Source organism: Erinaceus europaeus, chromosome 11 (assembly GCF_950295315.1).
Source record: "Erinaceus europaeus chromosome 11, mEriEur2.1, whole genome shotgun sequence".
Classification (NCBI taxonomy): domain Eukaryota; kingdom Metazoa; phylum Chordata; class Mammalia; order Eulipotyphla; family Erinaceidae; genus Erinaceus; species Erinaceus europaeus.
The window spans coordinates 60,531,956-60,545,994 of NC_080172.1; positions in this window are offsets into that span (position 1 = coordinate 60,531,956).

Here is a 14,039-nt window from a genome sequence, read left to right on the forward strand (position 1 = left end):
TAAACAACTTGGAAACATAAAATGTATATGGCAATCATATTAATCTCGGGATAAAGAAAATGAAACATGAGATGAGCCCATAAAAGAAAAAAAGGAAAGGCAAAACAACCATGTTTCTCAGAAATGTAATCAGAATAGCTGTAGGTTAAGGCCTAATGTAAGGAATAACTTATTTTTCCATCAAAGAACAACTGAAAATAACCAAGAATAATAAGATGTTGGCTTTGCAATTTTTCCATTTGTACTGAGCAAGGATATTTTGGGGCATCTTATGGAAAATATAACCTCAAGGGTTAAGGGAGCATTCATAAGGAATCTCAGAGAATTCTTATAAGGAAACTGTGTTTTTCTGAGGCACAGACCCCCAGTCCAAGTTCCCTGAAAAGGGATCTAGAAGGAAGGAAGACGCCTGTTTAAAACTTTGTCCAGCCAGATCCAGATAGTACAGTCCAAAATGGAAGCAGACAAGGCTATGGAAGGGACTGGACTCAGCTGACCAGAACAAGGGTGGGCTGTAGATCTTAAACTTGTGATTAGTATGTTGAGGAGAAAAAAAAAACTGCTAGATTAATACTGCTGCCAGCACTCTTGACCAACAGAGTGTACATAATGAGCATCCCTTCAAAACATGGAAAGATTAGGTGTAAAAGGAGAGGCAGAGGAAGAGTAGCTGAGGGTCAAAGGATGAATATGTGAGTAGGCAATGAGCAGAGCCAACCCCATATTGATACTTGGAAAGAAACTCAGTGCAAGATCATATTATCTCTTAGCTCAATTTCCAGATGCTTGGAAGGGTGACTGATATTCACTTGTGAAGTACAGCAGAAACTGCCACTCCCAAACTATGACTTGGGAAGTAAGATTTATTTCATAAGAAGAATGATCTTCAGCAGAAAAATGTCAATTAGCTTGCAATTATGGCTTCTGGAGAGAGTCTGGATAATAGAGAAGATAGAGCATTGCAGTCCTTCAGATCCACCTCCTTCTCCTACCCCAACACCCTCCAGAACCTCCTTGCCCAGATTTCCTGGGGTATCTGGAACAGAATGGGAGCAAGCTGGGATTTGTCCCTGCTCCTGTCTACCATACTCCTCCTGGAGGGATCTGCCCTCTTTGATGCTTCCTTCTTCCCAGAATCCTCTGGGCTAACAGCTTATAGGTGAATACCTGGAATCAAGGTCAAAGGAAAACATGAACAATTAGGTGGTCTTGTACTCCCAAGACATTTGATGTCATATGATAATGGACCAGACTAACTGCTAGTGACTGAATGGGACTCTAACCATGTGCTGGCACCTTTTCTCAGGTTACATCCAGCATGCTGAGAAATGGCACAATGCTGGCCTTCTTGGTAAAATTATGAGACTAGCATTCAACCTCAGATGTGTTGGACAATTGAACCAAGTATCCTAGCCCTACCCTATCCTGGCTCCTCCATATGTTAGGCCAGCAAGGGTTACTCTATATAATGAATAGTTAGTTCTGCCCAAAGGAAACCCAGCCTTTGCCTCAGGAGAGGAGTCCTAGATCACTGGGATCTTCCTGTGATTGGTGTGATTATACCCCCAGCTCTGAGTCATTTGCAAGTTGACATGATTAGAATTTACCTCCATCTTTATCTACATCTAGATATTTTGGAGAAGGAGAGAGAAGCATAAAATCTTTTCTTGACTCCAAACAAGTGTCTTGTTGACTCATTGAAGAGGAAGTGACAGGTGGTAAGTTTGGGGTAGAAGTTGACTCAGTGTTTGCTCCTGGGGTGGGTGCTGGCTGGTCCAGGAGAGCTGGTAAGGGGGAAGGGTCAAGGAAGACGACTCATACCAGCTCTGAGCCATTGACGTTCTGCAAGGCAAACATGTCCCTAAGTCTGCTAGCAGACAGTGCATTTGTGGAGAATCTGGGGCCTGCAACTCTCCATCCTAGAGACAGCTAGGGTGCAAATGGCCAGAACCTTCTCCCTTGGGACTGTCACCTCTTACAAATGCTTAAGTGAAAGAGGATAAGTAGATAAAAGAAAGACAGAGGCAGATTCTGAGCTGGGGAGGAAGAGAGGGCTAATTTCAAACCCTCCAGTCACTGCAGACAGATTCTACTGTGACCCAGCAATGGGACAACCCTGTAGCAGCATTGTCCAAACAAGATACATACACTTGACATCACTTGGCTTCAGTTTCTCTTTTTACAGTGGGTGCATGAGGTCAAGCTGGCTGAGATTTTGCCTCATGCAGCTCTGATCACCCTATCTGAAGGTTGGGGACAAATAAACATTTGTGAATTTGAAGGTTGGGACAGAGGAACATTAACATGAAATCTAAGGGGCTGGGATGTCATGGAGGCTTGTGGAAGGGATCATCAGGCTAGGGATGGGAAACTATGGAAGACAAATGACTCACAATAACCTCAAATTTCCCTTGGCTCCAGAATGTCTCCAGGGATAGGTAGGTGTGAGATGGACCTTAAAACCATCTAGGAAAGACCTGGGAGGTTTTACAGCCAGTGCACATGTTATAGTGTGCAAAGACCCATCTTCAAGTTCTTCATTCCTACCTGCAGCAGGGGAAGCTTCTCAAGCAGTGAGCATGAAACAATGCTGCAGGAATATTTCTGTCTCTATCCTTTTCCATCTCTCCTTTGACCCTCAATTTCTTGTGTTCATTCAGTAAATAAATAAAATAATAAGGAATCAGGCAGTAGTGCAGCGGGTTAAGTGCAGGTGGTGCAAAGCACAAGGACTAGTGTAAGGATCCCGATTTGAGTCCCTGGCTCCCCACCTGCAGGGAAGTCACTTCATAAGCAGTGAAGCAGGTCTGTAGGTGTCTATCTTTCTCTCCCACTCTCTGTTTTCCTCTCCTTTCTCCATTTCTTTCTGTTCTATCAAACAACAACAGCATCAGTAACAACAACGGTAATCACTGCAACAATAAAACAAAGGCAACAAAAGGGAACAAATAAATAAATAGTTTTAAAAAATAATAAAAGGGGTGACTGCATGCAAATGCTGGATGTGGAGTTATTATTATTTTGTATTTTTAATTAGTGATTTAATATTGATGTACAAAATTCCAAGATAACAAGGGTACAACTCTGCACCATTCCCACCATCAGAATTCTGAATCCCCCATCCCTCCACTGCAAGCTAGAGCAGTTCTCTTAAAGTTGAAGATATGGGTTAACTATTATTTCTGCAACTATATGTCTATATTTGTACAGATTTGCCCATTGTGTTTCTTTTAAAAATATTTTTATTTTATTTATTATTGCATAGGGACAGAGAGAAGGTAAGTGACTCACAATAGCCTAACATTTCCCTTGGTTCCAGAGGATGCTTTTCCACTCACCGCAATATTATGTGGCTGTCACACATCAAGCCCACACACTGGATTGAGCTGCTCAATTATGACTCTCCTTGTCTAAGACTATATATTGAATACATCCCTGCTGCAGGCACTGTGCTGGGCCCTGGAGCTACAGAGATATGCACAAATAGGGCGATGTCTCCAGTGCTCTGGGTGGGGCAGGTGCAATCTCAGGCTTATGGGTGAGTCAGGAGTAAATTCAGCATGCAAATCCATCATTACAGTCTACAGGAGAATGCGCAAATGCTGCAGAATGTGAGAGAACCATGTCTGCTCTCCATTCTGGAGCGTTAGGAAAGCTCATCTCTTTCCTAGGTGTTCTTATTCTATGACTAAGGAGGAAACCGGGGCTTGAGGAGGTTGTCACTTGTCCAAGATTACACAGAAACTGATGGGCAGGACCGAGGGTCATAGCTACCCAGCCATAGCCTTTCAACAACTTATCTAGCAGCCTCCTAATTTGGAGGGTGAAAAAGGAGATGATCTTTCTCAGTTTCGTGGGGCCTGTGGGTATCCAATCGTGGATACCTTTCCTTTTGCTGCCGTGTCTTGGAGCAGAGACCTGCAAAGCCCTCCTCAGAGAGGCCTCAGAAAGCAATTCTGTTCCCCAGTTTGTCCCTTCTGCACATCCAAAACCCTGGAGGTCGAGAGAAAAGAGCAAAGCAAGTCTCCAAAGTCATTGCATAGCCTTTACACCTCCCCTTTCCAGGTCAGCCTTGGGCACAGCACAGCTAAGTGCACAAGTTAAGTTTGTACATGTGAGGGATGGAGGTCTCATCTAGAGAACTTTGCTGGTATCTGCATCATTGACAAGCATGTAATCACAGGACTAAGAGCTGGCCTTGACTGTCCTCAAAGTAGGACCTCAACCTTGGGCTGTGAGAGAGCAGGATGTTTCTTTCCTCTTCCTCTTATCCTTCCTTCCTTCCTTCCTTCCTTCCTTCCTTCCTTCCTTCCTTCCTTCCTTCTCTCTTTCTCTCTCTTTCTTGTCCTCCTTCTCTTCCTTTTATTGCCACTAGGGTTATAGCTGATACTCGGTGCCAGCATGATGAATTCACTACTCCCTGGGGCATTCCTCCACCTTTTATTTCTGTTTTATTTGATAGGGAACAGAAATAAATTGAAGGGGGACAGGGGGGAGAGAGAGAGAGAGAGAGAGGGACTTGTAGGCCTGCTTCATTGCTCATGAAGTTTTCCTGCTGCAGGTGGTGAGAGAGGGCTTGAACCCAGATCATTGTGCATGGTAGCTTGTGCACCTATCTGGCCATTAGGAGAGCAGTTGCTATTCTTCAGTAGGCCTGCACTCTAGGTTGGGTGGACAAGAGAGGTGCTCAGGAACCCTCCCCTTTTGCTAAAGAAATCTCTCAGGTTCAGGCTTTTATTCATACACCCACAACTGAGCCCAGAAGGGGATGAATGAATGTCAGTGCCTAGAACCCAAAGGTAAGTCAGAGCCACTAAAAGGGGAAGGGCTCATGCATGGGTAACAGAGGCTGGCAATGCTGTTCAGTGAGCACTATGCCCTGGTGATCAGTCTCCCAAATAGTTTGATGAGTTACCAGAAGCCATTTTGCTTCCTACCAGGCACTGTAGCAGAGGGCAGAGTGAGCGGTTGAGAACCCAGGAGTCTCCACAGTATATGGAGAAGCCACAGTGCCAGCTAGGGGTCTTAGTGGGAGGCAAGTGTGGGCAAAAATGGCCATGGTAGCTCCAAGCAGGGAGAGAGCCCAGTGAAGGGCTGCCCACCAGAAATGATGTAAACTACATGCATCGCATTAATATTTCCTTTAAAATTTTTTTCCTAATAATTGAATTTTAAAAATTTGCCTCAATGGAGTGTAAAAAAAAACAAGGGCTGACTAGGAAAATGGTTTAGTGGATAAAGCATAGGACTCACAGGCCTGAGGTCCTGAGTTCAATCCCTGGCAATGCATGTGCCAAAGTGATGCTCTGGTTCTCTCTCTCTTTCTCTCCCTCCCTTCCACCCTCTTTCTCTCTCTTTAATAAAGAAATATTTAAACTAAAACAAACAGAACAAAAGAAAACAGGGGACACTCATTTTAATAATGCATTTTGTTTATATACAGGTATTCAAAATATGGTAACTGCAACCTGCAGCCAATAACAGAAATGATTAAAGACAGACATATGTGCGCACACACAGACTTTTATTTTCTGTTTTTGTAGTGAGTGTTAGAAAATTTCACTGTGTGTTTTACACTGATAGCACATTTCTGCTTCGACTGGCCAGATATTAGGCCCTCAGAGTGAGGCTGGGCAGTGGATAAGGCAGCCCTGGAGGTGACAGAATAGGTTATGGCAGAGGTTGGGCAGAACCTTCCTGCCTTCATCTTTGATGCAGTTTGCCAGCTTGGCATGGGGAGACAGTAGCCTCCTGGCCTGATTAGGTCCCTGCAGTTACTGGGGGGAGCCTTTGGGATGCCAGAGAGAGAGAGAGAGAGTTTGAGGTAGGAAAACTGTGACATAGAGAAGGAGTGAGGAGAAAGCACAGGAGTCTAAGTCTGGTGATTGCTGTCCTCCAGAGGGAGGTGTTAGGAGTCTCCTGGCTACATTACTTGCTGCTCAAGCTGCCTTCAGCTATATTGCTTTTGCTCACAAGTCTGCTGTCTGGTTACCTTTTGTCCGCCGTACATTATTGCTGACTTTTCCTTTTCAGTCAGCCTGGTTGTTTTCCTTTTTGAAGTTCCAGAGAGGAAGGTTTTATTTTCAGCAATTTGATGAATTCACAGTTGGAAGCTCAGGGTCTGTTTGTTATGAAATCTCTGCCTTCAGCATCAAGATAATACACCCACACAATGGCTCCCCTCAGCCCTGAGTCTGCATTCTTCTCTTGGGGGCCATAGGGAGATCACTCATGTACCACTGCCCCGGTGGACTGAGTTTCCTGTTTTGTAGGATGCCCTCCCAGGTCTCTGGGGTGCCTGGAAATGTATCTCAAAGTCTAAGGAAAAATGGGAATCTCTTCTTTTGTCCTAATCTGGATGGGAGGGATGGGTGTTCTCAGGGTAAAATCTTCCTGGTCACCCTTCAGTATCCTCTCCTGGGTCCCATACCAGTCCCCAGCATCCCACACATCAAAAATGAGATAGCAAGAGAATCTAGTCTGCTTTGACTTCTAGGGTAAAGGCAAATGAAAAAAAAAATCTTATTCAACTACAACACTTTTTCACAGTTAATAATACTGTTCATGCACTCTACTATATATGAGACTAATATTGCTATATTCTGGATACATATGCTGTAAGAAGCATGTTACTACACACCACTGATACAATATACAGATGTTCGATGGGCCCTGAAAGTTGCCTTAGGGGATGTTTAACTTTACCTCATTTTCTGCTTTATAGTCTCTCTAAAAATGTGTTCACTGAGCTCAAAATATATTTTATCTACTAGTGCTTCTCAAGCTCCCACACACAGGCATCACCAGGAGTACTTGCTCAAACAGGTTCCTTCCTGAGCCCCACCTCAGAGATGCTGAGTCACAGGTGAGACCTGTGACTGACTCTAGGATGTCTATGTGTGTGTGTGTGGTGGGGGGGGAGCTGGAGCTGTGTCCTTGGGTTGCACTTGAAGTAGCAATGCCTTACAAATATGCTTGTTCTGTTCGTAAGGCTGTGGACATCGCAGTCCATAAAGCTTTTGTAGCCCTATATGGTAGGCATGTGCTCTCCCCATTTATGATGAAAGAAACAAGTTAAGTCATTGAGGTTGCTCAGCTGGTGGAGTACCAGAGTGAGGACTCATTCATACTTGTAGCCTGTTAGGAATCCCTGGAGGAATCCCAGACTTCTCATGTCCTTGGGTAACACCTTGACTTTGGAAGGGGAGCTATGAGCATCTGCTATTCCAATACCAGAAATCTTATGAGCCCAGAAAAATACCTTCCATGAATCATATATATATTTCATTCAGTTGCTGATTCAAAGATCACCCAAGAGTCTTGGAATTTTCAGTGTTGAGCTTCTGCCACACACATGTGAAAATGGCTAACATCAATAAAAAAGGAAAGGACAGATGTTGCTGAGGATGTAGAGAAAAAAAACCCCACAAACATCAAAATACTGTTACATTGTTGGTAGGAATGCAGACAAATGCAGCCTCTGTGAAAAACTATATGGAGAGTCCTTAAACATAATGAGGTTAACTTAGATCCAGAGATACCACTCCTAGGCATATATCTAAAGGACATGAAAATATAAACTCAAAGGAACATATACAATCCTATGTTCATAGCTGTATTATTCACACTAGTCAAAAATTGGAAGCAACCTAAATGGCCATCAAGTGATGACTGGGTAAAGACACTGTGAAGTATGTACTCCATGGAATACTATTCTGCAACTTAAAAAGATGATATTGTGGGAGTTAGGCAGTATCACAGTGGGTTAAGCACACATGGCACAAAGTTTAAGGAGTGGCATAAGGATCCCGTTTCGAGACCCCAGCTCCCCACCTGCAGGGAGGTTGCTTCACAGGCTGTGAAGCAGGTCTACAGGTGTCTATCTTTTTCTCCCTCTCTGTCTTCCCCTACTTTTTCCATTTCTCTCTGTCCTGTCTAACAACGACAGCATCAATAACAAAAACAATAACTATGACAACAGTAAAAAAACAAGGGAAACAAGAGGGAAAATAAATAAATAAATATAAACAATTTTTAAAAAGATGATATTGTGTCTGTATAAAATGGATGGGACTGGAAATTATTATGCTTAGTAAAACAGGAGCTGAAAGACAACTCCCAGGTGGTTTCACTCATATGTGAAATATAGATAATTAAATCACATGAAATTACAAAAAAAGTAACCAAATTGTTTCTCTCAGATTTGGTGAAAACTGTTTGTTATGGATAGGATGGGATGGTGGAGAGACGGGCAGAGAACTTTGATGGTGGGTGTGGTGTGGACATATATGCCCTGGATCATATGATCTCATAAACTGACAGATGAAAATAATGTTTAAAAAGTGATAAAGGTGTTTCCTATTAAATTAATGAGCTGACTTTGGGGTAGCACAAGAAAATGAGGGCTGGTGGACAAAAGAACCAACCATGTGATCTAAAGGCTGGAAATTCTTCTGTCAGCACAGACCTATGAGTAGAAGAGAAGGGCTGGAGGTTGAGACCAATTGTCACTGGCCAATGAGCCAATCAATTATGACTAGATAATAAATAAATATTCCATAAAAATACAAGAGAAGGGCCAACCAAGTGTCTCACTTGGATAGTGTGCTGCTTTTTCTATGTGTGCAGCACAGATTTGAACCTGCTTCTTACCACATTGGAGGAAGTTTTAATGCTGTGGTGTCTCTCTCTTTCTCTAAAAATGAATAAAAAAAGAACCAGAAAGAGGGAGACTTTGGATAGTTTCCCTATTGTCAATCATAAAGATTAGGGAAAGAAGGACAAGTCATGAGAGGGCCCAGAAACCTTTTGCCTGCCCCATACTGTGTCCTGTACATCTCTTCCATTGAGTGCTGAGTAAAATGGTTTCCTGATTTCTGTAAGACACTCTAGAAAGCTATTCAGACATAGAGAGGGTGTCTTGGGGCCTATGATCTATATGACCAGAACCACAGGTAATAATCTGGGCTTGTAACAGGAGCCTGGAGTCTGAAGCTAGAGTCCAGGGATCCTCCAGTTTGTAGCTTTTGGGTTAGAAGCCTGAGATTTTTGAGTGGCATCTACACTGGAAGGCAATCTGGAGACTGAGGCTTTAGCCTGTCGACTCTGAATCTTTGGATTTTCAAAGCCCCTGGTCCCCAGCTTCTGCCCCAACAGCTATTAATGGTGCATGTGTGCATTACAGCTGGGTTTGTAAAAGATTCCAAGGTAACTCTGACTTGCAGTCAAGTTGTCTATCCATTACACCCTTGAAATTTCTCTGGCTTCTGCCCCTCTCCATCCTTATTGCCATTGTTAGTTACTCTAATGGATGATGGCCTTTGGCTTCCACTGGTTTTCTAAACCTTCTAGCTTGGAGCAGACAACATTCCTGCTCAAAAGCTGACAACAGTGCCCCCAAGGCTTCCTGAAATGCACAGGTCAGCCCAAAACTAAAAAGTGTCTAGTTTCCAATTCTGCACTCTCTTTACATCTTTAATATTCACCATGATGTAATGGTTTCTCTCTTCTCTCCTAGACTGTAAGGTCAGGGACTCTGTCTTATACACTCTGCTCACTGCTGTATTCTCAGATCTTAGCACAGTGCTAGCATGCAAGTATCTAACATATACTAAGTCTATAAATGAGCAAATAAATTTTATTGATGAATAAGGTGAATTTGACTATCTTTGAGTGAGCTGGAGTTCTCAGGGGAGGGTCCTTGGGCCACTTGCCCTATAGACAACCAAGCTGAAAATCCTTCCTTCTTGTTGCTCCCATTTGGTTTCAGCTATGTGTAAGTGCCTTACACAGTCCAGGCTCCTCCTCTTCCTTCTTCTATCCTCCTCCCTTCTTTTTTTAGAGGCAGAGAGAAATAATGAAAGATACCACAGCATTGAAGCTTTCTTCAATGTAATGGAGGGCCAGGCTCAAAACTGGGTTGCACACTTGGCAAAGCAGCATGTTATTCAAGTGAATTATTTCACTGTTTACCAGGCTCTGTTTCTTTGAGGCTCCAGCTAGACTCAGCAGAGTAGGTGCTCCTCACTCTCTATACTCTAGAGTCCAGGGTGGGTTATAATGCATATGTTCACTTAAAGAGGGATTGGGGTCAGGAGAGCACTAGGCGGCAGGTGACCTGCGGTGACCCCACTTAAACAGCCACCACAAAGATTTCCCTGCTTGGGAAATCTTTGACCTTCTCTGAATACCCGTGAATGGCGAATTTATCTCATTTCCTGTGTAGCAGGAGGAACCTATGTAGTCACAGAGGTTGTGAATTTCTGGCTGAGGGACAGGGACACTGGTCCATTCAAGAGCCCAGACTAGGGTTTGAGGTGAGGCTCAGAGCCAGGCAGTGCTGTTGGTGGCTCAGTTGAGTGAATGTGGTGGGCCTGGGGATGAATGCTTAGAACATGACACTCTCTGATAATGGGCTGAGTATTTCTTGAGCCTTTTCTCTGCCTATACCCTTGAGAATGTACCTTTCATTTATTTTGTAAAGATTTACTTATTCATATGAGAGGGAGATAATTTCACAGAAGAGAGAAGCCAGAGTACAGATCTAGGTACCTGTAGTGCCAGAGACTAAATTAGTAGTTCCAGGCCAGTATGTCTGTGGAGGGGTCCACTTAGTACTGAGTTGGATCACATTTGTATCTTGCTTCTGCAGGCTTTTTTTTTTTTTTTTTTTTTTTTTAGGACTCAGGATGTTTTCTTTCTTTTTTTTTTGAGTTATTTATTTATATATTTATTTAAAAAGGAGACATTAACAAAACTGTAGGATAGGAGGGATACAACTCCACACAAGTCCTACCACCAGATCTCTATATGCCGTCCCATTACCTGATAGCTTTCCCATTCTTTATGCCTCTGGGAGTATGAACCAAAGGTCATTGTGGGTTGTAGAAGGTGGAAGGTCTGGCTTCTGTAATTGCTTCCCTGCTAAACATGGGCATTGACTGATCAGTCCATACTCCCAGTCTGCCTCTTTCTTTCCCTAATAGAGTGGGTCTCTGGGGAAGCGGAGACATTGGTGGGGTCCTCTTTCCAAGGAAGTCTGGTCAGCGTCATGCTAGCATCTAGAACCTGGTGGCTGAAAAGAGAGTTAATCTACAAAGCCAAACAAATTGTTGAACCATTATGGACCTGAAGGCTGGAATAGTGCAGAAAGTGTTGGGGGGTACTCACTGCAGACTATTGTGTACTTTCGCTTTCAGGTATATATTTTGCCCTAGTTTATGGATACGTGTGAACATATGCTCTATCTCAGGGGACCTGGTCTATATCTAGGTTTTGGGACTTTGTTCGGAAGTGAACCACCTGGGATGGAATTAGAGAATACTATGAAAGGAAAGGTCTCACCCGAGTAATGAAGCTGAAGGGTTGTCATTCCACACCTGAAGTCTCTGGACACAGTCTGAGGTGAAGCATGCTGAGGTGGTATTCATTGAGTTGCTTAGGTTGGGATAGGAAGATGAAATATTATTTGATATGAATTGAGAGAAGCATGCAGGAAAGTGCACTTACCCTAAGGTTCCAGGACTAGGGGAAATACAGGCTCTATAGTGGAAATGTGAGGTTCCTGCTATCTTAGGGTTCAGTAAGACAATGGATAGTTATTGTCATCATCACACTATTTGGTAATTGAGTTAACTTTGAAAAGTCCCTTTGTTAGAATTTGCTGTATAATACCCAACATCTTGTATATAGCATGGCACCGGGGTTGCTTCTGTTCTCCCTGGTCTAGGCTTTTGAAAGAGTCAACATATCAAAGACTCAGCCTATGCATTAAAAAGACTCAGTCTGTGCTTTAAAAATTTCAAGGCAATCAATTTTACCCCTCATATTAATTAAATAGTGATTTACATGACTAAAATTTAATAGGAGTGTACATAAACACCATTCCCGCCACCAAAAGACTGTATCTCATCCCATCTACCCCCTGGCACCCCCCGCCCCCATCACCCCAGGAAGCTGAATGTCCACCCTCCCCCTCACCACAGGGTTTTTACTTTGGTGCCCTACTTTCAATTTAGTTAGATCCTGCTTTTAGTTTCCCTTTCTGTTCTTCTTTGTCAACTTCTGTTGATGAGTGGGATCATCCCATACTCATCTTTATCTTTCTGACTTAGCTCACTTAACATAATTCCTTCTAGTTCCATCCAAGATGGGTCAGAGAAGGTGGGTTCATTGTTCCTAATAGCTCCGTAGTATTCCATTGTGTATATATACCACAGCTTTCTTAGCCACTCATCTGTTGGTGGGCACCTGGGTTGCTTCCAGGTTTTAGCTATTATGAATTGTGCTGCTGTGAACATAGGAGTACACACCGCTTTTTGGTTGGGTGTTATGGAATCCTTGAGGTATATCCCCAGGTGACTAATTACTGGGTCATATGGAAGGTCTATGTCTAGCCTTGTGAGAGTTCTTTAGCTAGCTCTCCACAGAGGCTGAACCATTTACATTCCCATCAGCAGTGCAGAAGTGTTCCTCTGTCTCCACAGCCTCTCCAGCATTTGTTGCTGCTGTCTTTTTTTATGTATGCCATTCTTACAGGAGTGAGGTTGTATCTCAATGTTGTCTTAATTTGCATTTCTCTGACAATCAGCGACCTGGAGTAGTATTTCATATGTCTATTAGCCTTTTGGATCTCCTCTGAAGTGAATGTTTTGTTCATATCCGTTGCCCATTTTTGGATGGGGTCATTTGCTTTTCTGGTGCTAAGTTTGCTGAGCTCTTTGTATATTTTGGTTATTAGTCTCTTGTCTGATGTATGGCATGTGAAGATCTTCTCCCATTCTGTGAGGGGTCTCTTTGTTTGTTTAATAGTTTCTTTGGATGTGCAGAAGCTTTTCAATTTGATGTAGTTCCATTGGTTTGTTTTTGCTTTAGTCTTCCTTGCAATTGGGTTTATTTCATCAAAGATTTCCTTGAGGTGTAGGTGGGAAACTATTTTACCAATGTTTTCCTCTAAGTATTTGATTGTTTCTGGTCTAACATCCAGGTCTTTGATCCCTTTGGAGTTGATTTTATTTCTGGGAAGATAAGGTGGTTCAGTTCCATTCTTCTACATGTTTCAAGCCAGTTTTCCCAGCACCATTTATTAAAGAGAGCCTCCTTCTTCTATTTAATACTCTGGGCCCCATTATCAAAGATTAGATGTCCATAGGTGTGGGGATTTATTTCTGAGCTTTTAATTCTGTACCACTGGTCTGTGTACCTATTTTTGTTTCAGTACCAGGCTGTTTTAATGATGATGGATTATAATATAGTTTGAGATCTGGGAGTGTGATGCCTCCATTTCTGTTTCTTTTCCTCAAGATGGTTTTGGCAATTCTAGGTGTTTTCAGATTCCAGATAAATGAATGTAGTGTTTGTTCTATTCTCTTAAAGAAGCTTGGTGGAACTTTGATGGGTATTATGTTAAATTTGTATATGGCTCTGAGGAGTATATTCATTTTGATGATATTAACTCTTCCAGTCCATGAGCATGGGATGTCTTTCCATTTCTTGGTATCAATTTCTATTTCCTTGAGTAACGACTCATAGTTTTCAGTATACAAGTCTTTCACTTCTTTGGTCAACTTTATTCCTAGGTATTTGATTGATTTTGCTGAAACAGTAAATGGGAGTGATTTATGGATGTCTTCTTCTTCAGATTTAGTGTTTGCATAAAGAAATGCCACTGATTTTTGTACATTGATTTTGTAGCCTGATACCTTGCTATATTGCCTAATAACTTCCAGTGGTTTTCTGCTGGATTCTTTAGGTTTTTCTATGTATACTATCATATCATCTGCAAATAGTGAGAATTTGACTTCTTCCCTTCCAATCTGTATTCCTTTGATTTCTTTCTCTTGCCTGATTGCTATGGCAAGAACTTCCAATACTACGTTGAAGAATAATGGTGATAGTGGACAGTCCTGTCTAGTTCCCAATCTGAGGGGGAAAGCTTTCAGCTTCTGTCCATTGAGTATGATGTTGGCTGTAGGTTTGCTATATATGGATTCCACTATCTAGAGGAATTTCCCATCTATTCCCATTTTTAGTAGAGTTTT